The sequence below is a fragment of the Lynx rufus genome, unplaced genomic scaffold (assembly GCF_022079265.1).
Source record: "Lynx rufus isolate CCGP_SWC_20201006 ecotype Redwood Valley unplaced genomic scaffold, mLynRuf1.p SCAF_11, whole genome shotgun sequence".
Lineage (NCBI taxonomy): Eukaryota > Metazoa > Chordata > Mammalia > Carnivora > Felidae > Lynx > Lynx rufus.
The window spans coordinates 32,979,228-33,003,925 of NW_025814825.1; positions in this window are offsets into that span (position 1 = coordinate 32,979,228).

Sequence of the window (24,698 nt, forward strand, 5' to 3'; positions counted from 1 at the left end):
TTCAATAAACGGTGTTGGGAAAACTGGACAGCCACATGCAAAAGAATAAACTGGACCATTATACCATACCCCCAAATTAAGTCAAAATGGATTAAAGACTGAATGTAACATCTGAGACCATAAAACTCCTAGAAGAAAATATAGGCAGTAAGCTCTTTGACGTTGGTCTTGGCGATGATCTTTTTTTTTTTTCGATTTAACACTAAAAGTAAAGGCACAGCAAAGGAAACCATCAACAAAATGAAACGACAACCTACCAAATGGGAGAAAATATTTGCAAATCATATCTGATAAAGTGTTAATATCCAAAATACATATGGAAGCCATACAACTTAAAAAAATTTTTTTTTAATGTTTATTTTTGACAGAGAGAGAGAGACACAGCATGAGTGGGGGAGGAGCAGAGAGAGGGAGACATAGAATCCGAAGCAGGCTCCAGGCTCTGAGCTGTCAGCACAGAGCCCGACACGGGGCTTGAACTCATCAACTGCGAGATCATGACCTGAGCTAAAGTCGGACGCTCAACAAACTGAGCCACCCAGGCACCCCAGAAGCCATACAACTTAATAGCAAAGAAATAAAGTCATACAACTTAATAGCACAGAAATAATCCAATTAAAAATGGGCAGAGGATCTGAATAAACATTTCTCTAATGACACACAGTTGACCAACAGGTACATGAAAAAAGCCTCAACACTACTAATCACCAGGGAAATGCAAATTAAAACCACAATGTGGTGTCACCTCACATCTGTTAGAATGGATATTACCAAAAAGACTAGAGATAACAATGCTGGTGAGGATGTGGAGAAAGGGAACCCTTGTGCATTGTTGGTGGGAATATAATTTGGTACAGCCACTATGGAAACAGATGGGGGTTCCTCAAAAAATTAAAAATAGAACTGCCATATTATCTAGTAATTCTATTTCTGGGGATTTATCTGAAGAAAATGAAAACACTAACTCAAAAGGATATCTGCACCCTCATGTTCACTGCAGCCCTTTTTACAATAGCCAAGACATGAAGGAACCTAGGTGTCCATCAATGGATGAATGAATAAAGAAGCTGTGGTGTGTATATGTGTGTGTGTGTATACACACACATATATGTATACATATATATACACATATATATATACATACGTATATACACATACATACATACACACACACACATAAAATGGAATATTACTCAGCCATAAAAAGAAGGGAAATTTTGCCATTTTACAACATGGATGGACCTTGAGAGCATTATGCTGAACGAAATAAGTCCGACATAGAAAGCCAAATACTGTATGATCTTTCTTACATATGAAATCTAAAAATAAATTAAAATTAAAATTAAAATTAAAATTAAAAAAGCTCATAGATACAGAGAATAGATTGGTGGGCCGGGAGAGGGGTGGGTAAAATGCGTAAAGGTAGTCTAAAAGCACAAACGCCTAGTTATAAAATAAATAAGTCTTGGGGATGTAATGCACAGCATGGTGACCGTAGTTAACAATACCTCACTGCATATCTCAAGAGTTGCTAAGAGAGCCAATCTTAAAAAATGTTATCACAAGGAAAAAAATGTGTAACGACGCACGGTAATGGGTGTTAACCAGACTTACTGTGGTGGTCACTTCGCATATATACACATATTGAATTATGTTGTACACCTGAAACTAATGTTATATGTCAATTATTTCCCAACAAAAAAGTAGCCATTCCTTTTTTTTTTAGCTTTATGAGATGCATAAGCTATTTAGAGTCATAAGGAATTACACAAAACGCACATAAATAAAAAGTATTCATGTTTCTTTGGCAAAAATTCTGGGTTGCTTTTATGTTGTCTAAGGAATTTGACTATGAGAGATTCGAAAAGGGAGTGAGTACTAGGCCAGCGTAAATGTAAGTCAAGGCCACACCTTCCTGACTGTGGGAGCATGGGTGTCCCCCAAACTCCCAGAATTTACAGGAGTTGCTTGTTTTCTCTTTTCCGGCCTCTCTCAGAGCCCTTCTGCCTCTCCTTTTTGCAGAAGGCCCTGCACTGCCCCGGAATCCTGGGAGTATGGTGACCAAGGTCCCAGCTTTCCCAGAACTGCCCCAGTGTTAGCACGTAAAGCCCCGCAGCCGAGGAGACCCCTCAGTCCCGTGCACCGAGACGGCTGTTCACCCGGGTGCCTGCGCGGCGGCACCCAGATCAAGCCCTATGGGATTAGCTCTTGTCTGCACCCAATTTTACTTCAAAGCCAGTACTTTCTTTCCTTTGGTAATCTCACTAACGCTCCTGTGAGTCTTGTCAGAGATGATTAGAGTGAAATTTGGACAACACAAATGGAATGAAAAAGGGAGATGGAATCCCCCCCCCCCCCGAAATAACTAGTGCACACGTGGGGGAGGGAGAACGTGTGTAATATCCTCGGGAAGAAACAGAACAGGCCAAGTTTCTGACCTGGGAGGCGGGGTAAGGCCTTGGTGGTTGCCACGCCCGGTCACACAATTCCCCGCACTGGCCTCCAGGGGGCGCCATCAGCCCGCAATAGTAGAGTTGCCTTGGGGGCAAGTTGGGAGGAAGCCGGTGGATCCGGAGGGTGAAGACTAAGAGGATGCACCTCTCCCCACCCCCCCCCACCCCCACCACCACCTCACCACCACCTCACCAGCTTTAGGGGTGGGGCGTGCAAGAGAGAGGTGCTTACTAGGAGGGGAGCACCTGATTTCCTGCTCGTTAACCCTAGCGGTGATAAACATGTCCATCTCATCAGACCCAAGTTCTTTCATCATGGCTGTAATTTGTGGGCCCCGTTTACTTTGGAAAGAATGAGAAACCTCATCCTCTCTATCTCAGGCATCTGTATCCCCAAGGGAAAGAACTCTGAAAGCCGGTTACAGCAGGTAGCAGTGAGGCCAGGCCTCCCACACGGTGTCCCTGCCGCCCAGCTGCTTTTACAGGGAGCCTCTGGGTCACCAGCCTGAATGAATAGAGGGCTGATTGCTGATTGCCACTCCGCCCTGATTGATGTGTGTTGATTCCATTTGAAATGTTCTGAGAAAAGGACGTTACTTGAAAGGAGAAATGCGGGTGAACACAATGAACATTACGGAGAGATTCCAAAACCACTAGGAGGTCAGGCTCCTTACCGAGCGAGAATGCGGAGCGAGAATGTGCCACAGAAAGCATGAGAGGGTTTCCAGCAGCCTCTAGTAATTTAGGAACCCCTGTAACAAAGGCTTTACATCGTCTCCTTGTCACAAGCCCACGGGTGTAAATTGTTAAAAGACAAGCCAACAGGCCCAAACTGGAGTCCCTTATGCTAGGTCCCACGCACCAAACCGAAGGCACCCAATTAGTTTCAGCCCTCCCAGAAATGGAATCTTAAACCAGTCCATCAGGACCTGCCTATCAACACTACTTAGGAAACCTGCCTGATAGACTCCTGCCATCCCCTAAAGGCAAGTAGCCTTGCAATAAACAACCCGCTTTTTGGCCCGATATAACTACCTTGTCCTGCTCCTTTCTGTCTATGCAAGTCATTTACTGCGTACAGCTCCTCAGAGCTCCTTTCTCTCTGCCGGATTGGATGCTGCTTGTTCCAAATCAGTTTTTTGCTCTTAAAATGTTGACTATGCCTCAGTGAACGGGTCTTTTAATAGAATCAAAAAGTATAGAAGCTGGTCCAGTGCTAGTTCTGGCGTTGCCCTTTGTGTGATCTCTGGACAAGCCACGTGAACATGGGCCTCAGTTTCCCCGTCTGTAAAATGACGGCGCTGGGCTGGATGGTACCCAAAGTCCCCCCAGGGCGGCACTTCAGGCGGGGGATCTCACTCACCACGGAAGCGGGACCAGTTCTCAGACATTTTGCTCTTGACACTTCATCACAACTCTTAAAAGTATCAAGAACTCCAAGGAGTTTTTGTGTCTGCGGGTTAAATCTGTCAATAGCTATCGTATTAAATTTGAGAATTTTTCAAATTTGATTTGCGATTTGGGAAGTCAAAAGTTATCCAATTAAAGCTGAGAAAAATTTAAAACAGGAATACATAACTACACATGCAGAACTCTCATCATCCATTACATATTCTGTGGAAAATTCCTCTGTAAGAAGGAAAGTGACATATAATAACTCCTTCGTCTTATGATGAAAGTTTTGATTTCATTGACCCCCCTCCCTCCATAAGGGTCTAAGACCCCAGAGGCCCCCAGACCACACCACTGTGAGCACTGCTGATGTCAGGAACACCCCTGGCGCCTGAACTTGCGTTTGGATCTTGGTTGTGCTACTTGCTAAATATGTGACCTTTACAATTTCCTGTCAAACTGTAATAATAAGAGTACCTCATTCACAGGCTTTCAGAAGGGTTAAGTAAAATAACGCATGAAAAGCACCTCAACGTATGTAAGTGCACCATAAATGTAGATGATTGTTAATCCACTAAAGATACATTTCCATCAAAGAACTACATTTAGCAACTTAACAACAGAAAAAAGAAAAGAAAACTTACCGGTACCAAAGTTGCTACCTTTTCAGACAGCATCCAGAATACAGGCCTGTGCGGAGACTTCGGGCCAGTCCTTCTGGTCTCCGAGCTGGAGCCCTGTCTGCGTTAGCAAAGTCCAGGCAGAGTGACCCGGGCCCGACCAGAGCTCTGTCTTTACCACGTTCAGCGGTAACTGCGGCCGGCGCAGATCTTCCCACTTAGGCCGAAGTGTTTTCACTGGTGGCGTCCCCCACAGCTGCGTGTGCCCAGCACCTATTTGGAAACTACCTCATTGAACAATTTCCTTACTCTCAACACCTGAGCCCCCACAGATACATGGGTTGGGGGGGGGGGGGCTTCTTTCACTATTTGGCAGTCAGTACCCGTCAGGACGGACTCTTTGACACACAGGAATTTCAGTCTATACTCCCTAGGTTCAAGGTTCTCTCCAGGCCCCTAACTCTGCCCCTTAAATTTTCCATTTGTCTTGCTTGATGTCATGTACAGGTCGTAACTCTGGATGTACAGTGGAATCATCTGGAAGGCTGAAATACAGCCTGGGACCCACTTCCCAGAGATTCTGATATGTCTCTGGTGGGGCTCCCTGGGGATTCTCATATAGCGCTAGGCTGGAGAACCACTGTTCTGATTGCCTTGTGGTTCTCGAAGTGTGGTCGTGGCCAACAACATCAGCATCACCTGGACCCTTGTTAGAAATGCAGGTTCTCAGGCCCACCCCAGACCTACTAACGCGGGACCCAGCGATCTGTGTTTTACCAAGCCCTCCAGGTGACTCTAATGCACGCAAGTTCGAGACTCCGTGCTCTTGACTGCCGCATCTCCACGGCTTCCACATCCACCATCACCATCACCATCACCTCCATTAACTAGACAAGCCCACGGAAGGAAGGTATCAGTTTCCTGTCTTCCAGTGTGCAGATGCCCATGTGCCCTGTGGTGGCACAGCTTGGGTGACTCTGACGACATTTGTATGCAAAGTCCTTCTGCAGAGCTGCTGGCTTCTGGAATGAGAGGATGAAGCAGAGGTCACTAGGGGTCATACACACACACACACACACACACACAGCCAATTCCCCAAGTGATAATTGCACAAATGTTCACTGAGACATCAGGCTACTGCTAAGGGTATTAGAAAGGCAGGTAAATCTTGGGGTGCCCCAAGCTTGGCTCAGTTGGTTGAGCATCTGACTTCAGCTCAGATCATGATCTCACGGTTTGTGACTTGGAGCTCTGCATAGGGCTGTCTGCTGTCAGCATGGAGTCTACTTCGGATCCTCTGTCCCCCTCTCTCTCTGCACCTCCCCCGCTCGTGTGCTCTCCCTCTCAAAGTAAATACATAAATAATAAAACATTAAAAAAACCAAAACAAAACAAAGACAGGTAAATCTCAGCCCCTGCCCCAAGGAGCAAATGGTCTAATAGGCACAAGACACACATACAAACAAAAAGGCAGAATACCAGGGACTTCAGAGAGACATAGCAATGCTAAGATCACATGATAGCTAACATTGACTGAGTGCCCTCTAGGCCAGGTCAAGCGCAGAGGGCTGGTGGTGTAAATCCTCACAAAACCTCACTTAATCCTCACAACAAACTGAGACTTACGTGCTAGTATCACTCCTCTTTTATAGATGAGGAGACAGGGTTACAAAGAGTGACTCCATTGTTAGGGACACAGTTAGCAAGTCTGACCTTCAATCCTGGCAATCATGTCCCTACATGTGCTATTTGTAACAGGCAGAGGGTATAAGAGAGACTTGGTGAACATTTCCCAGCCAATGCTAAAAAAAGAAACTTTCCTAGGGTTTGTGCAAATCGGTTGAGACAATGGCAGGATTCAAACAGCTTCCGGTTAGACTAAGAAAACCAGAGGAAACCAGGTGTTGAATTTTCATACCCTTTCACCTGCAGAGTGCTTGGAGTGTAGAAGAGGGTCAGAAATGCCAGCTTAAAGAATCCTCAGCCATTCTTCCTGGTGCACAGGAATCAGGCTTTGTGTCTGCTCTGTCCCGCCTTCGGCATCTAAGAGAGGCTCTCAGCCTTAGGAATCCCAAACAACAAGGCTCCCTCTGGCACAACAACCAAGAGGAAAATCACAACCACCTCTACGCCGTGCCTGCCTTCTCAACAAATTTGCTAAAAAGAATGGAAAATATTTACAAGTACGAAACAATATTTGCATGTTCGATAATTAATCTAATTCTTATTCTTTATAGAAGTGCCATTTTATTGTGGAAACCAATATACTGAAGATCTGTAGGACTGCCTGCCCATACTTGTTCTGTTAGAAACTGCCACTCACCCCTTCCATGTCTCTCGTGGGAGCTACTGTGTGTGTGTGTGTGTGTGTGTGTGTGTGTGTGTGTGTGTGTGTGTATTTACATGACCCACCAAAAGTAATCACAGTTCATTTGTACAAGAGTTGACACTCAATCCAAAGTGGGCTATTAACTCCCATGCTCAGGAATTTTTGGACTCCACGCTGACAGTCTCCCTCTGGTGACCAAAGCTGGAAGGTACACAGCACAAAGTTGGACAATTTTCCTGGCCATGTGCAATTATCCAGTCTGCAAGCAAAGAGAAGGAAACTGACAACCTACAGACAGAGCCGCAGAGACGAGGGAGAGTGTCCTCCTGCTCTTTGAGAACCTGACTTTGGTCATTCCTGAGACTGGTCTGCATCCCTGCTCTTTCCCAGATGTGGTTTTTCAACATTTCCTTAGACTGTGTGATTCCGTCAAATCCCCTTTGAAATAAAGCTGATTGGAATTTTGATTCCATCACTTTTACAACAGCTCTGACCAAAGCAGATGTTTGAGCAGCTTTCGGGTGAGTAAAATGAATACAAAACAGAAATCAAGCCGTAGCTCTAACTTCTCATTTTCTGCTGCCTCGTGTTTTTCTTAATTTTAAACATATGGATTTCAGTAGATATCCTCGAAGGGCGAGTTTTGTAATTTTTTTTAAGCAATTTTTTTAATTGAATTATAACACACACACACACACACACACACACACACACACACCAAAGTTGCAATCACGACTTCTCACAAAATATATCCAACCATGTAACTAACACCCTGATCAGGAATCAGAACCTTTCCAGTGACCCAGAAGGCTCCCTTGTACCCCACTACCAGCAGGATACGCCCTCCAAGATAGCCAGCCACTCTTCTGACTTCTGACCTCAGAGATTAGTTTTGCCTGCATTGGTACTTTAAGGAATCACACACCATGTTCTCTTTCATGTCTGGTTTCTGTCTCACTCGTGAGACACATCCATGCATATGAGGTAGTCCATTCTTTGCTGAGTAGTACCCCCAGCTTTGAATTTTAAATCTGATTTTTACGTACATAAAGAAACCAGATATTATATGGGGTCATCTAGCAGAAGTGGCTGTTTGTTCTCCCGATGACTTGTGGATTGCGATGGCGAAAGAGCTACGTCAGGCAAGCTGCCTTGAACTTCGCAGCAGAGAGAAACTGGTCTTGAGAAGTTGAAAGTTTTATTGAGATTATTATCCCGCTCAGCTCAGGTGAGGACGCGGGCTGCTTCCTTTTTATGAAGGAGGAGAAAACAACAAATGACCTGGCTCCTATCCTCCTTGGTTGGAAAAGAGCTTCTAAAAGAAAAACATGGCACAGCTCTCCTTGGAAGTGACCCTTCCAAAAGCCTAATCAGACCGCATATTGTTTATTTCAAAAATAGCGTATGGTGACTCTCAAGACAAATAACCCTTTACTGCAATTTGTATCGTAATTTCTGGAAGACAACAGTATCCTCATTTTTACCAAGCAAGGAAACAGTAGTTTATCCACAGGGCCCTTCTGTCAGCCCTTCCTTCACCGGCCCTGAGTTACAGATTCTGAATATAATTGCCATCAGTCCTGTAGTTTTCCATCCTTATGCTCCATGGGAATTAGAATGCAAACAATTATAAGCCCTACTTCAGCTGGTTTTAAAACTAAGAAAAATTTAGGGGCTCCTGGGTGGTTCGGTCAGGTGAGCATCCAACTCTAGATTTTGGCTCAGGTCATGGTTCCAGGCACGTGGGATACAGCCCTGCGTCAGGCTCTGCTTAAGATTCTCTCTCTCTCTCCCTCTCCCACTTGTGCTCTCTCTCTCAAACAAAAAAAATTTTTTTCAACTTGAAAAATTTATTATTTTCCATCCCAAGAAATATGGAACTAGGTTAAGTAGACTCAATGAAACTGATAGGGACCTGGGTTCTTTCTGAATCAGACTGTCCAAAGGAGAGCACCCCACAGATCCAAGGAGACTGAGGCTACTCCAGGAATTATGTCCAGAAACAACAACTTCCAGCAGCAAAAGAAGCTGTGTTCTCTGCCGTCCTCCCTCTCTCTTTGTCTCTGAAGAAACCTTCCTCAGAAACCTACCACTCCTCATCAGCTAGAATTACATTCAGACCCATTGGTAAAACTAACCAAAGGCAGAAGGCAGAGGGAATGGGATTACTATACTTAGCCTATAACAGCAGTGTTATCCCTAAAACTAGGAATAGAGTCCTCTTACCTGAGTCACTTTCAAGCAAACAATGGTCCTGCTGGCAACAAAGGAAAGGAGAAGATCACAGGTCTGCCAGCAACCCAACTATTGTCTTCCACAGTCCACCTCTTTGGCTTTCCAACATCTATACATACCCCATGTTCAACACATCATTCAAAACATGCTCATACTGGGGCGCCTGGGTGGCGCAGTCGGTTAAGCGTCCGACTTCAGCCAGGTCACGATCTCACACTCCGTGAGTTCGAGCCCCGCATCAGGCTCTGGGCTGATGGCTCAGAGCCTGGAGCCTGTTTCCGATTCTGTGTCTCCCTCTCTCTCTACCCCTCCCCCGTTCATGCTCTGTCTCTCTCTGTCCCAAAAATAAATAAACGTTGAAAAAAAAAATTAAAAAAAAAAAAAAAAAAAACATGCTCATACTACCATGAAATACAAAGAGTCCCTCCATAAGTAAACATAACCTAATCTCACTGAGAACAAACAAGGTAAATCCAATAAAAACTGTCACCACTGGTCTAAGGCATATATTATTTCCCGCAGGACAGATACAGCAAATACAATTCCCATGACCAAGCCAATCGTACCATCCCTGGTTCTGCTCTCCTGGAGGACTTCCCCTGCCTCCTTGGCCTTTATGGCCACCTCTGAGATAATCATTGAAGAAGATGTTCTCCTGAACCTGCTGGATTTAGCAGCCCACTTCTTACAGGTACAAATTCTATAGCCTCAGGACCACCTTAGGGCTTGAATGTCCCAGACTTTCATCAACCGAGTTTGGAAATAACTTCTGGTTCACTCTAGGGATCAGTACTAGCCAATGATATTGTCTGAATGAGGTCTCTGTGTCCCACAACCCCTGTCTCCTCACAATGCTTCTCTGCGCTTTCCCACCTCAAGCCCAAAATTGCATGGCCTTCACTTCGAGACAATTGATACAATCACCCAGTGCTGGTTGGGGGAGCAGGGCAGAGGAGGGGAGAGGAGGCAGCACCGGAATCCCAGCCCTCCCAGGCACATCTCTGCCACATTGTGCCTCTTTTCTTATGAAGATGTGAGCAGGGCTATTAAGGGGAGGTGTGGAGAATCACATTTGCTTTTGTCTCAACCCTTTCAGTTTTATTTCCTTCTACATTTCTTTCTTCCCTACCTTTTTTTGGGAGAGAAGGCAGATCAATTTTGGACCAAATTGGAATTTCTAACTTTAACGTCAACTTAGATTGCAGGTTACAAGCCGAAAGAGTCTATATTAGAAATTGTTGCACTATATGCTAACATGGATGTAAATTTTAAAAAATCAAAAAAAGAAAAAAAAAGAAAACTCTATTTTCTTCCCTTTTTGCATTCAAGCAAGCCTCTATTCATCTAATTTTTCCCCAAGACTTCTCTTTCTGGAAGCCTGCAAGAAATAGACAACACATGCCAATATCCACAAATTTCCTACCATTACCTCTAATCCTATAGTCTCTACAGGCAGATGGTCAGGAGCCTGAGGTCCAACAAGTGACAATTGGGTCAAAAGACCTCAGACTCAGAAATTCTGAAATATGCCTTTTGCCGTTACAAAATGTATAAATGCTTCCTATAGGAAGAAGTCAAGGAGCTGACCACCAGCGGTAGCCACGTACTACCAAACCTCAGTTCTTGAAATACCAGCTCTATCTTTCCTCTTTATGCATGAATGAACTCCAGTTTTCTCTGCCCGCTCCACGTTTCCAGATATTCTTTCAGAATCTACAGCAAAGGGAGGCTTTTCTGAAAAGCCACCCTTCTGAAAAAGGATTTGAATCCACGTTCTGAAAACAAGGTGAGTCACAGCAAACAATGGAAAATATACATCTGAAAACAGATTAAGATACACTTCCTACAATAAAAGAGGGGAATCATTCTTTTGAGCAGAAGAAGGAAGGGGACTATAACAGGGTTTCTTTGTTCACTGAGATTTTTCTCTTTTAGAAAATACGACACAAAGTCTAAGTTAGCTTTTGTTTTAAGAAGGATGCTTGGGGGCGCCTGGGTGGCGCAGTCGGTTAAGCGGCCGACTTCAGCCAGGTCACGATCTCGCGGTCCGTGAGTTCGAGCCCCGCGTCGGGCTCTGGGCTGACGGCTCAGAGCCTGGAGCCTGTTTCCGATTCTGTGTCTCCCTCTCTCTCTGCCCCTCTCCCGTTCATGCTCTGTCTCTCTCTGTCCCAAAAATAAATAAACGTTGAAAAAAAAAATTAAAAAAAAAAGAAGGATGCTTGTCTGGGGCACCCGGGTGGCTTAGTCGGTTGAGCATCTGGCTCTTGATTTGGGCTCAGGTCATGATCTCACGGTTTGTGGGAGCAAGCCCCGCATCGGGCTCTGTGCTGATAGTGTTGAGCTTTCTTGGGATTCTCTCTCTCCCTCTCTCTGACCCTCCCCCCCCTCAATCTCTCTCTTAAAATAAAGAAAAAACTTTGCTTTTTTTTTTTTTAATTTTTTTAATTTTTTTAATGTTTTTTTTTTTTAACGTTTATTTATTTTTGAGACAGAGAGAGACAGAGCATGAACGGGGGGAGGGGCAGAGAGAGAGGGAGACACAGAATCGGAAACAGGCTCCAGGCTCTGAGCCATCAGCCCAGAGCCCGACGCGGGGCTCGAACTCCCGGACCGCGAGATCGTGACCTGGCTGAAGTCGGACGCTTAACCGACTGCGCCACCCAGGCGCCCCGCTTTTTTTTTTTTTAAAGAAGGATGCTTGTGTTCATCAGTGTTCCACTAATGGCCAGTTCATTTTCCTCCACGAGCCCTGGGAGAAAGATTGGTGCCGGTGCCCCATGGAACTTTCTCCTTTCGGCACTCTTATCAAAGCCAGCATCTAACCCGGAAACATGTTGCGAGTACAGGGAAGGCACACTGAATCCCACGGGACTGGAAAGTCTCAGTGTTCCCAGCATTAACACCAGCATCCTGGGACTCACCACATGGTTCTAGTGGCATAATTTTCATCACACATGGGTTTGACAGTTTTTGACATTATTCAAACCAAGTCAAATTCCCTACCCAAAGTGAATACTCCTATCCGGTTTTGAATTGAATGTTAATCAGTTCTACTACTTTATACAAGTTCAGCACATTTGTCCAAAATACAGCCATGTGCCAAAAGCAAGGTGGCTACAGTATATCATGTTCGCCGGTTCATCCCTCATGGTTGGCATGTCCCTGGCACATGGCAGGGGCCCCACAGTACTTACTGTGTCGATGACTAGCTGAAAAGAGACATGTGGGGGCACCTGGGTGGCTCAGTCAGTTAAGCATCTGACTTTTGGTTTCAGCTCAGGTCATGATCTCTCAGTTCGTGAGTTCGAGCCCTGCGTTGGTCTCTTCACTGACAGTGTGGAGTCTGCTTGGGGTTCTCTCTCTGCCCCTCCCCAGCGCTTTCCCTCTCTCTGCCTCACTCAATGTAAAGGATTAAACATTTAAAAAAAAAAAAAGGAAAGGAAAGAGACAGGCCCATTCAGACATTTCACTGGTCACATGGAGTTGTTTGCAGTTTACTAACAATGCAAAGAGGAACCGGACGTGGCAAAGCCAGGTTTTTGTACATCTGAAATCTTTTATAGCTTCATCAGACTTGGAGTCTTGCGTTTCTTGTCAGATAGTGTCTATTCACATCCATTCCCTCCCAGGCAGACCTGCGGGCAGAGAGCAGAAAGTAAAAAAAAAAAAAAAAAAAAAAAAAAATCCAGAATGAATCTCTTTCTACATTTTTCTTTCTCCACCCTAAATTCCTGATTCTGAGCCAGGTGGCTGTGAGGTCTCGGCCTGAAACAGCCACGATGATTGGCCCCAGCGAGACCCCTTAAACCCTGCCTCTCCTTCCTTCTTCCCTCACTCTCAGAAGTAACTGCTGCCTCCCAATTCCCACGACTTTGTTGCCCTCACCGCCGGAAGCGTCGTTATTACTGAGAGTCGCACGCCCAGGACTGTAAAATGACTGAAAACACACAGCTGTTTCTCGCTTTGCCCGGTCAGGCCTTCCTTGCGGGCGGCGCCCGTTTGTCGTTCTACTGACCGGTACAGTGCTGAGCGCATCCTTTGTCACGTGAAAGAAGAAATAAATAAATGAATAAATAAATAAATAAATAAATAAATAGCGGAGATACATTGTTTTCCTCTCTGTGAACTGAGAATTTAAAGGCCAAAAAGGAAAGCCCGAGAAAATGTCTTTCTTTTGTATGGCACGAAGGGACAAAAGTAAGGGGAAATTCAGGACTTAATTCGGTGGAAAACCAATGAAAGGGAAGAGGAGTCTAATTCTCCTCGGGCTGTTATTCTAGAGAATGTATCCAGTACGCGAAAAGCTCTTGACGCTCTTCTTATCAAGACACGGGGGTCTACTCCGTTCCTTCCCCTTGAACCTGGGCCTCGCTTGGTGACTTGGTTGTGAGCAACAGGAGGCAATGGAAGTGATAGAAAATCACTACGGAGGCTAAGCCAGGGAAGTCTCTGCCGCTTGCACCTGGCTCTCTTAGGAGGCTCACCCCCGGGGCAGCCTGCCCCTGCCACCACGTAAAAGCCCGACAAGGTGGGACCACCATGCTGGAGAAGCCACCTGTGGGCCTCTGGGCAGCCCCGGCTGAGTTCCCCGTCAACAGCCGGAGTCCGTTGTCAGCCCTGTGTGGGAGCCGCCTGGGACATCTGGCTCACCGGAGCCTTGGGACGACTGACCCCTGCGGACGTCTGATGGCAACCTCTCCAAAGGCCCCAGCAAGGGCTACTCTGATGAACATTTCTCCATCTGACTCGCAAAATCACGACCAAAATATCGCGATCGTTTTAAACCACTAAATGTGGGGACAGTTGGCTCCACATCGAGGATTCCGACTGGAGAAAACCCCAGAAATTTCCTCCCATTCCTGAAGGGGGCAGCTGAGCCCTCTGTCGACGTTCAGACCCAGCATGCACGAGGACATACAAGCGCACCCTGTATCGGCGACTGTCTCAGCCCAGAAGTAAGAGCAGCTTCAGAGCTTGCAAACGTAGAACCCATCAACATGTAAATTAAAATCACAAAGGACTTCTGGAATGGAAGCAGTCGCTCCTTAATTAAGAAATGCAAAAACTCAGAGGAGAGTCGTTAGGGTGATTATTCGAGGCTTCCGGGAAGTGATGTTTCTCAGTTACTGAACAAAGACTTGGTTACTAGAAAGGCTCCGAAATTACTCTCCTCTGAAAGGAACGGAAGGGGGAGAAAAAAAAAAACATTCACAGAAATATCTTGTGATTGAAGCCAGTTCTGCCCCCAGGCGGGGACGCAGAGCTGGCTTCACCCCCTCCAGCGTCCCCGCGACTGATCTCGCGACAATGAATCCAAACTTCCTAATACTCCCTCCAGCCAAGACCGTGGTGGGAAACCTTTCCCCACCGCCAAATCTTTCCACGGGTTGGCAGGGTTCGTAACTCAGAGCTTTCGCTCAAAAGGGACGCAGCACCCGCGGGACCGTTTGCTCCTCCTTGCTTCGTTCCCCTTGCCATCCACCTGTGGCTGAGGAGGAGGCTTTCTGAAGCTTGGGCGCCTTTCTGCTGTGGGCCCTTCAGGACACCCCACGTTTGGGTGGGGGTGTGCGGGGTTGGCGCAGCCTGACCTGAGGGCCACCTAAAGGAGAGCTGAGCTGTGCTCACAGCCTGGCGGTCCAGCGCGCGGAGCACAGGAGGCAGGGGGTTGGTTCCCAGCAAGGCTCCTGCTCGGTGGGCATCTCCCTGTGGCTGTCCCTGGGCCTGACAACTCAGCAGTGTAACCCCCTTCTTGGCAGCAGCCCCCTCCGGCCACCCGGCTTGAGCAACCTCCTCGCCAAGATCCCTTAGCAATCCAGAGAGGCGGCTGTCTGCCGACTACTCAGAAAGGCCGCGTTGGACGACCCAGGGAGACGACCGGCGGAGGGTGGGAGACGGAGCTGAGTGTGGCTCTGAGCCCCCATCCACAGGACAGCCAGAGCGCCTCCGTTTTTCTGTCTCACTTATTTGGCTTGAAATAGTTCCGTTTTAGGGGGAAAAAAAAGTGCTATCCTTGAAAATTATTTGGAAACCACAGCAGAGTGGAAAGAAGGTGCATTCTGGAATCGGAGGGCTATGGGCCTAAATCCCAGCTCTACCCCTTACAGACACGGAATGTCTCTGACCTTAACTCTTCTGTAAAATGGTGATAACGATGCCAAATTCACAGGCATAGTGAGGATGGACTAAGGTGATGTGATCCGAGAGCCTGGCACATGGCAGTTGCTCAATAAATGATGAAGGTTGGGGCTTTAAGGGGTTGGTAAATATTACTGTCTTTTTCTCTACCTCTGTTCTGAGTCAACTGAGAAAAGACATGAGAATCAGCCAGATAAAGGCCAAAAGGAGCAAGTTGTTCAGAGAATGAGGTTTAGCTCTGTGGCAAAAGAGGGCTTTCTAATTTTGTATCCCAGAATTAAACTTACCGACTCAATCACAGGTAGAGATGGAAATCTGCAGGCCTCTGGTGGAAGGAGGTCACCCTTGTACAATTTACAACATAGAGGATTTCTCTGCAGAAAGGCAGATCCCAACTAAGTAGGAGAAAGGGGCTGAGTTACACATACTCAGTTCTCTCAAACTCACTAACAGATAAATCACCCAGGGCCATCATGTACAGCTGCATATGTTGTTCACTGCACAACTGTGGACAATACCATTTATTATGCATTTTGATGTGCCTTCTAACCATAAATCCAGAAGCCTTCACAGGTCACGGTCAACAATTTCATTGATTTCTCACAATTTTGTAAGATGGCAAGTGAAGAGCAAAGTATCCAAAGAGAAAATTCATCAGAGTCAATCTTGGCTATCCCTTAACAAGTAATTTTTCTACAAAATGAAGGACGGACTAAAACCATTAGAATCAAAATGGGCAACACTGCTCATTGCATGAGAAACTCGAATATGTAAGAGCTGCGGGTTGCCATTGGTTTCTTCATCTGGGATGATTGCCCTAGGATGTGACAGACTTCACACACCTGCTGGGCCATATGTCATAAACCTTGTTACATATTTGTTGTCTGGGTAACCTTTGGGAAAATTTTCCAGGGGTGCTTATTAGTTATTGTTAGTGATATTAGTTGGTACATTTAACTTCTGTGGTCATACAAAGACACTCTCTGCCCCCTGACTCAGACTATTTCTATTCACCCCCAGGGTGTATCTTGCCTGGAATTTATGCAGATTAAAAAAAAAGAAAGGCTTTTACAATAACTCCTCGGTCTCTTTTAACATGAAGGCCAATCTTGGGAGAGCACCAGCAGCTCACCCTAATGTCACAGTGTTTCATGTGTGTACTCCCTACTGAGATGAAAATTTCAACTCAGTGTGAAGATAAGCATTTCCCTGTATCTCTCTGAGTACACTCACTTTAACTAGTATTAACACTGGTCTTGAGTTGCCAGAAATACTTGGAAAGGAGACAAAGGTTGTTTATTTTGGTCTTATTCCCTTCCAACCCTTCTTCCTAGCTTTCTGCTGGAAGGGTTTTGCCATATTTGACGACAAGAAATGGAGAAGGGTCTTATTTGTGGGATACAAGTGGGAAAACATAACTGCAGTTTATTTGGTAAAACAGTAAGGCCTGAACAGAAATATGAGTATTGCAAAGGACAGAGGTTTCAAAGATTTGGTGATAGTTCTCTGTAACTATGGAATTTCTCTGAACTTCTTCAACTTTGAAAACTCCATGGTTATGAACAGGAATGCAAATAGGGTGAAAACAATAGTTACCATCTGTTGACCTTCTAATTCATTGTGTGCCCTGGAGGGTGCTAAGTGTTTTACTTCAGTATTCCTTTTGGCCCTCACCACAATTCTATGCAATTGGTTCTGTATCGTCCCCTTTTTATAGAGGAGGAAACAGAAGAGATTAAGAGACTCACCACAAGGACACAGAGTTGCTAAATTCCAGAGATGTTCTTGGATCCAGAGAGCTTGATTCCTGAGGTTGTAAGAATATGTAGGAAGTATTGTTGCTCTTAAAAAGATTCAAACGAATATAACTTGGGTTTTTCTATAGAAAAGCCACTCTGGTTTCCACTGGAGTTAGAAGCGTTTAGCCAACAACACAACTCTATGAAAAACTTTCTTCCTTATCACTAGAAGCAAAGGCCCCCCGCCCCTGGTTTATGGAATAAACCTGATTGGAAAGATGTGTCCAGACAAGGAGCCCTGTGAAAGAAAAATTCTCCTGTGTGTGTGTGTGTTTGGGGGAGGGGGGTGCATATAATGGGTTATGAACAACAGCAGAACAGCCTCTGCATTACTGTGCTGAAAATGCCCCATCCCTGAGCTTCTTCCCCAGTTCTTAGCTGGAAAGATATTCTATACAGTCAGGGTTGAGGTAAACCTCTGGTTTCAATAAATGCAAAATACCTGAGGGGCGTAGAGATAACACAATTCCCAGTAGTCTTTATACTGATAGCAGTGCGGGATCTGAGAATAAGAACAGAATAAAACTTGGGGTAAATTTATATGAAAATAAAACAAAACTAAAAAGAACCATCTTAAAAGTTCAAGACAAAATTTCAGAAGTTTCAGGACAAAAATCCCTCTCCATTTAAAAAAAAAAAGACAAAAATCTCTTAGTGCATTTTCATTAGGGCTATTTATCTTCTAAAGGCACTGGGACGCTGTGGTAAGAAAGCCTACTGAAATCATTTTAAATTGAAAATCAAACAAGAGTTGGAACCCTCATTATCTAAGAGTTCAACTGGTCGGGAGCTTTTAGTTCTCTGGATACAAAGCTTTCTGAATAAGCCTCAAGTATTTGGAAATTGCCTATTGCTTCATCACAAACAATCTTCCCATGTGAGGTTGGGGGAAGATGGGAGGTTGGCATTGGCAACAATGTAGGAAGTATTTTAGGAGCAGCTCAAACCCATGGCTGTGCCTCATGTCCCACAAGAATAGAAAACAATCCTAGGGCTAAAAGGAACTCAGGAAGAATTCTCTGATTCAACTAGAATCAAGCTTGGACAATCCAAGGACTACCTAAGGAGTTAATTCTATATATTATGCATCAATGCCAGTCATCACCATTATCATTCAAATCTCAGTGAACTGTTGAGCACAATGCTGGGGCGTGGGGGTGTAAAGATAAACACACATGGTTCCTACAAGGAAATCACAATAAAATTGAGGAGACCGGGCACATCCATATCAAGATAGATCATGAGTCAAACCAGCATTTGATAGCTGATATATAATAGGAAAGGAAAAACAATACTCTAGTGACTTAGATAAGTGAAATCCTGGGGGCTGGGGAGGCAGCTAGGTCTCTAAGAGGAGAGGTAAGGATCCTTGGAAAGGCACAAGAGGAAAATGGGTTTCAAACTCCACATGCTCCGTCTCAAATCTGGTTAAAACATGAGTATAGTTTTAAATAACACAAATTGAAGAATTCATTTATGAGACTTTATTGAGATGTAACATGCTAATGATTTGTGCACTTTTCTACATATGTTGTATTTCAATGCAAACTTTAATTTCAAAAAAAAGTGTAATTTTTAAAACAATTCATAGGAATGCTCACCTGTAAGATAGTCAAGTAGCACAGAAAATTTTAAAATAGATAGTGAAAGCTTCCCAGATAATTGTCTCTCTCCTCTCTCTCTTTCTCTTTCTCTCTCTCTCTCTCTCTCCCCCCACCCTTACTCTTGGTCTCATTATTCCTCCTTTTCCCCACAGCTGGAAAATCACCTGTCCTCAGGCCAATGTTCAATCGGTGGCTCTCTTAACTCCACAGTGGCTTTAGCTGACAACTGAGACACGCTCTGAGAACTTTCCCAGAGACCCACACATGAGCCCGGAAGAATTTCCTATTCTCTGCAATCCCAGAACTTGTATTATTTGTGAGTAGGGTGGCAAGATTTAGCAAAAGAAAACAAGACCCAGAATTCTCAGTTGTATTTGAATTACAGATAAGTAACTAATGAAATCTTGGTATAATTATATCCCATTCAGTATTTGGGACATACTTGAACTAGAATATTATTTGCTTTATCCGAAATTCAATTCTAACTGCGAATCCTATATTCTAACTGGAAACTCTATGTTTGAGACACATGAATCTACAACTACCTTCCAGACATTAGAGTTTGTTGTCTACTCCCAACTTACATAGAAAGAGAAACAGTAATTATAATATCCTAGAAACTTGCCAACATTTATTTGATATTTTTGTTTACTTTATTTGATGTATTATTTGTTTTGATTTTAAATTTATACATGTTTATGGATTTTTAAAAAGTTTAGATACCACCGAGGACAACATCAGCAGGAATGGTAGGGTAAGAACATCCAAAAATTTGCTCCCTCATAAAAGCAAAAAGAACACTGGCAAAAAAAATTATCACAATCAACATTTTCAAAACTCTAGAAATTAACCCAAGACTGTCAACAATCCAAAAAGTGTTCTTTCAAGATAAATGGCTGAATCTCAGAAAGAACAGCAAGATTTGTGGTATTTTAATTTGCCCTATCTCATTCTCCCCTGCAAAACTCTTAGAAGACTTGAAGAGAAAGATCTGCCCCAAACATGGTGAAAACCAGCAGCTAAACCAATTCCTAGAAGAGGCAGAATGGGTTTGGCTCCCCAAAAACACCTTTCTTAGAAAACTGTCATTCATTTCCTTAGAAATGCTCAGTTCCAAAGTTCCAAGGCTTGTCTTTTTTTGTTGTTGTTGTTTTTTGACATGACTCAGACCTCTCTCATTTCAAACAGCCTTTTTCCTGGGAGTGTGTGTTGATAGCAATCAGTCACAGTTGTTTAACAATACAGTTGCTTAAGACAGTAATAGCAATTGGAGCTAACAAGAAGCTGATACAAAAAATTAAAAGGAAAAGGTGGGGAATGAGATGTCCATTGGGAGCTTTGAAAAGCTCCAACACATTCTTGGGAATCAAGAAAGCCATGTACATGTGTAAAGTTGCACATACGCCAGGGCCTTGCATATGCCCAGGATAAACCTAAGAAGGCCCCAGCCTAAGCTTTCATCACTAGTTGATCTTGAAGATCTTTGTAAGCAGGAAGTAAAGACTAAGGCAGAATTGTAAACTACTTGCCTGAGCATTAAAATTGTTCCTTAAAACACACACAGACCCCACTGGCAAAAGTGGGGAGACTTATTGGTTCCAGCCATGTAGAGAAATTTCTGGTTAATCATTCACTAACCAAGGGGAGATGTCACTGCCCAAAGATGATGAAGAATACAGACTTTACAGGATTAATTCAAGAAAGTTACTATACAAGCAAACAGCTACAACAACAAGCCCTGGGGAAGGATAAAATATGATTTCAAGTGTCATATTACATTATTTTAAATGTCCAGTTTCAGGCAGACAAATTATCAGACATGCAAAGAAATAAGACACATTGGCCCATACACAGAGGGGAAAGCATTCAACATAAACTGTTGCTAAAGAAAGCTAGATGTTGGAACCTGTCGACAAAGGTTTTAATTTAGCTATTTAAAGTATGTCCAAAAAATTAAATGAAATTATGTTTAAAGAACTGAAGGAACAGATGATAAGTATATTTTACTAAATATCAATAAAAATAGAGAACACTAATTAAAGATATAGAAATTATTTAAAAGAAACACAGAGATATTCTGGCATTGGAAAGTACAATAACTGAAATGAAAAATTCATTAGAGAGGCTTAACAACAAATTTGAGCTGTTAGGACAAAAAATAAGCAAATATGAAAATAGGCTTATTGGGATGATGCAGTCTTAGGAACAGAAAGAAAACAGTGAAAAAGAAAAACAAAACCCAAGAGCCTCATACCTGTGTGACAACATCAAGCATAACACCATATATATAATGGAAGTCCCAAAAGGAGAGAAAAGAAAGAAAGAGTGAAAGAATATTTCAAAGAAGCACTTCCTAAATTCAATGGAAAATATTAACCTATATATCCAAGAAACTAAACGAATTACAAGTAGGATAAACTCAAGGAGATCTATACCTAAATATATCATAATCAAATTGTTGAAAGACAAAAAGAGAATCTTGAAAGCAGCAAGAGGGAAGTGATGCAACACACACAGGAGATACTAATAATGATTTCTTATCAGAAGCCATGGAGATCAAAAGGCAGTCGCATGATATTTTCAAAGTGCTGAAAAAGACTGTTAACCAAGAATTTTATACCCAACAAAATGATCCTCCAAAAATGAGAGAATATAAAATTGGTCACCTGCTTTGGAAAACAGTTTGGCAGTTCCTCGAAAAGTTCAACATGGAGTTATTATATGGCGCAGCAATTCCATTCCTGGATACCCAAGAGGATTGAAAATATATGTCCACACAAAAACTTGTGCACAAATGTCCATAGTAGCATTGTTTATAACCAATAAGGAGTGGAAATAACTCAAAGATCCATTTACCGATGAATGCATAAATAAAATATGGTACATACACATACAATGAAATATTATTCACCTATAAAAAGGAAGGAAATACTGTCAATACTACAATATGGATGAACCTTGAAAATATTACACTAAGTGAAAGAAGCCAAACACAAAAGCCCACACATTTTATGATTTCATTTATATAAAATGTCTATATTATAAAAATTCTTTTAGACAAAAAGTAAATCAGTGGTTGCTAGGGTTGGGGATGTGAGGAAGTAAGGAATGAGTGCTAATGGGTATGCCCTTTTTGGAGTGATGAAATATTCTGGAATTAACATTAAATAAGTGATAATGGTTTTGCAATCCTGTAAATATGCTAAAACCTACTGAATCGTACACTGTAAATGTGTGATGTTTATGGTATATGAAATATATCTCAAAAAAAGAAAAGAGGAAAATACCTATAAAAATATATAAAGTGGAAAACAATGCACTCTGACCACTACTCCTTCCACCACCCAGTGGTAACCATTATTAAGTTTCTTTCTATTTCTACACAAATGTTTTATGTATAGGTAAGTATATACTTCTGAAACTTAGCCAAAGAGGACCACACTACACACACTGTTGTCATGTGCCTTTTTTGCTTAAATATAGCTTAGGTTTCTCCCGTTTTAATACAGAGATGATTGTCCTTGTTTTTTTTTGTTTTTTTTTTTAAATTGCTCTAAAGCATTCTATTCTGTGGATGTGCCATAATTTATTTAATGATTCCCCTGTTGAAGGTCATTTGAGTTGCTTTTACTTTTTTTCGCTGAAAAATCCTGCAGCAAATATTCTAGAGAAATCTTTGTGCCCTTATGATGGTGTATGGCTAAATTCCTAGAAGTGGAATTGCACACAAACATTTTAAAGTACAACAAAGAGTCAAGAGTGTAGTGGAAAGAAATGGACTCGGTGGTCAACTGGACCTTGATTTCTGGTTCTGTCACTTATTAAATGTGTGCTCTTGGCCAAACTGTTTAGCATTTCTGAGCCTCATTTTCCTGATCTGTAAAATTGAACTATGTTTCAGAAACACTTCCCCAATCTCAAAGTTTTCTTCCTAGTTGGGGGAGCTCAAGCAGGGATGTGTTTGGCCTTTCTCTAAGGGGGAGGTGAATGATTTATCTGAGTAAATTTAGTAAGAATAAATAGCTCAGATTCACCATTTTCCTTCTTAGGAATGAACTCTTCTGTGCTGTAAGTCTTTTTTGCACAGCTCCCATGTTGGGAGGTCTGCACTGGTCCAGCATCCAAGTGACTAGATGGGTTCAGCGAAGGAGGCATTTGTCTCTCCTATGAATCTAAAATTATCTGACTTTGTTTTTTACAGTCAGAAAAGTGATATTTGTCTTCTATATGCTTTTTCTTACTTCCCAGGTTATTTAAAACTTAGGTAAAGAAGACAGGTGCTATTTATTTGACATTGTCAAGATCCTAACCAACTATTACTACCTCCCTTGAAGTAGTTTTGAGGATTGAAAGAGATGATGTGGGGGCACCTGGGTGGCTCAGTCGGTAAAGCGTCCGACTTTGGCTCAGGTCATGATCTCGCAGTTCATGGGTTCGAGCCCCACATCGGGCTCTGTGCTGACAGCTCAGAGCCTGGAGCCCGTTTCGATTCTGTGTCTCCTCCTCTCTCTGCCCGCCCTCCCACCCACCCATGCTCATGCTCTCTCTCTCTCTGTCTCTCAATAATAAATAAACGTTAAAAAAAATTTTTTTAAATACTATGTCTAAAAACACACAAACATAAAAAACAATGGTTTACATTATGCTCTCACTCTCCATTATATGTATCTCAGCCCACTGGCTGAGATTTTTTTTTAAGCTCCACTTTCTGTGTTTTGAATTACAAAAAAAACTACATATATTTAATATACCATTTCAAACTATACTTGCCCTTTTTATACTCTTGCCAAGGTATTTTTTCACCCTCTACATTGATCAGAGTCTTATACATGCAAGAAACAGAAACAAATTCCATCTTAGCAAAAGAGAAAATCTAATGACTTTATGTGATTGGGAAGAGCAAAATGGATATGATCTCAGGTAGGACTAGACCTAAGATCTCAGTGCCACCTAGACTTTCCTTTTCTTTATTCATCATCAAGTGTGCTGCTCTCTGCTTGTTCACCACTATATTCCCAACACCTAGGCCGGTAACTGGCATATAGTAAGGATGTAACAAAATATACGTACAATGAGATAGTGAATATATAAGTTCTTTCCTAATGTCATCATGCTTCCTCCATACAGCTTCCCACAGTTGAATCTTGGATTATAAAATCAAGCTATTGACCTGAAAAGCAAGGGAAGCTTCTGTCATCCATCTTCAGTATATCTTGATATCTCTGTCTATTCATATCCAAATCTATATCTAAATCTCCTAAGGATGGGTTTGTGTTGCTTGAGTCTTGTATCAACCTCTTTGACCACTGACTATGAAAAGTAATAGGGCACCACAACTGGCTAGCTTTGGTTGACACGACCCCTATGGCTAAGGCAATGTGATTGGTAGTATTACCACAAGCTCATAGATGGGTAACCGTAAAGAGGAAGATTCTCCAAAGGAGGAGGGGATGCTGTTAACAGAAAAAGGGAAGAAGTGACACTGGACACATACAGACAATGGAGGCTAACTGCATCATTCCATCCCAAGGGTCTGTGCCCTGTTGAAAATTACTGCAGTTTATTTATTTATTTATTAAAAAAAATTTTTTTTTAACATTTATTTATTTTTGAGACAGAGAGAGACAGAGCATGAACGGGGTAGGGTCAGAGAGAGAGGGAGACACAGAATCCGAAACAGGCTCCAGGCTCTGAGCTGTCAGCACAGAGCCCGACGTGGGGCTCGAACTCACGGACCGCGTGATCGTGACCTGAGCCGAAGTCGGCCACTTAACCGACTGAGCCACCCAGGCGCCCCAAAAAATTACTGCAGTTTAAATTGAATTCTAGAACTGAGAGTTTATAGATTCAATAAAAAGAATTGATTGCAATGACTCTTCTGTGACACAAAGGCCTAGTAATTCTCCAAATACTAGGACATTTAACAGTTTTATTGAGGTATAATTGACATGCAACAAACTATACATCTTTAAAATGTACAATTTGATAAATGTTTAAATTTGCAGGCTGTGATACCATCATCAGAATCAGGATAATGTATATAGTATCCATCACCTTCCAAATGTTTCCTCATGCCCTGTTGTCATTCTTTTCCACTCTCCCCACCTTCCAAAGGCAGAATTGCCATAGGC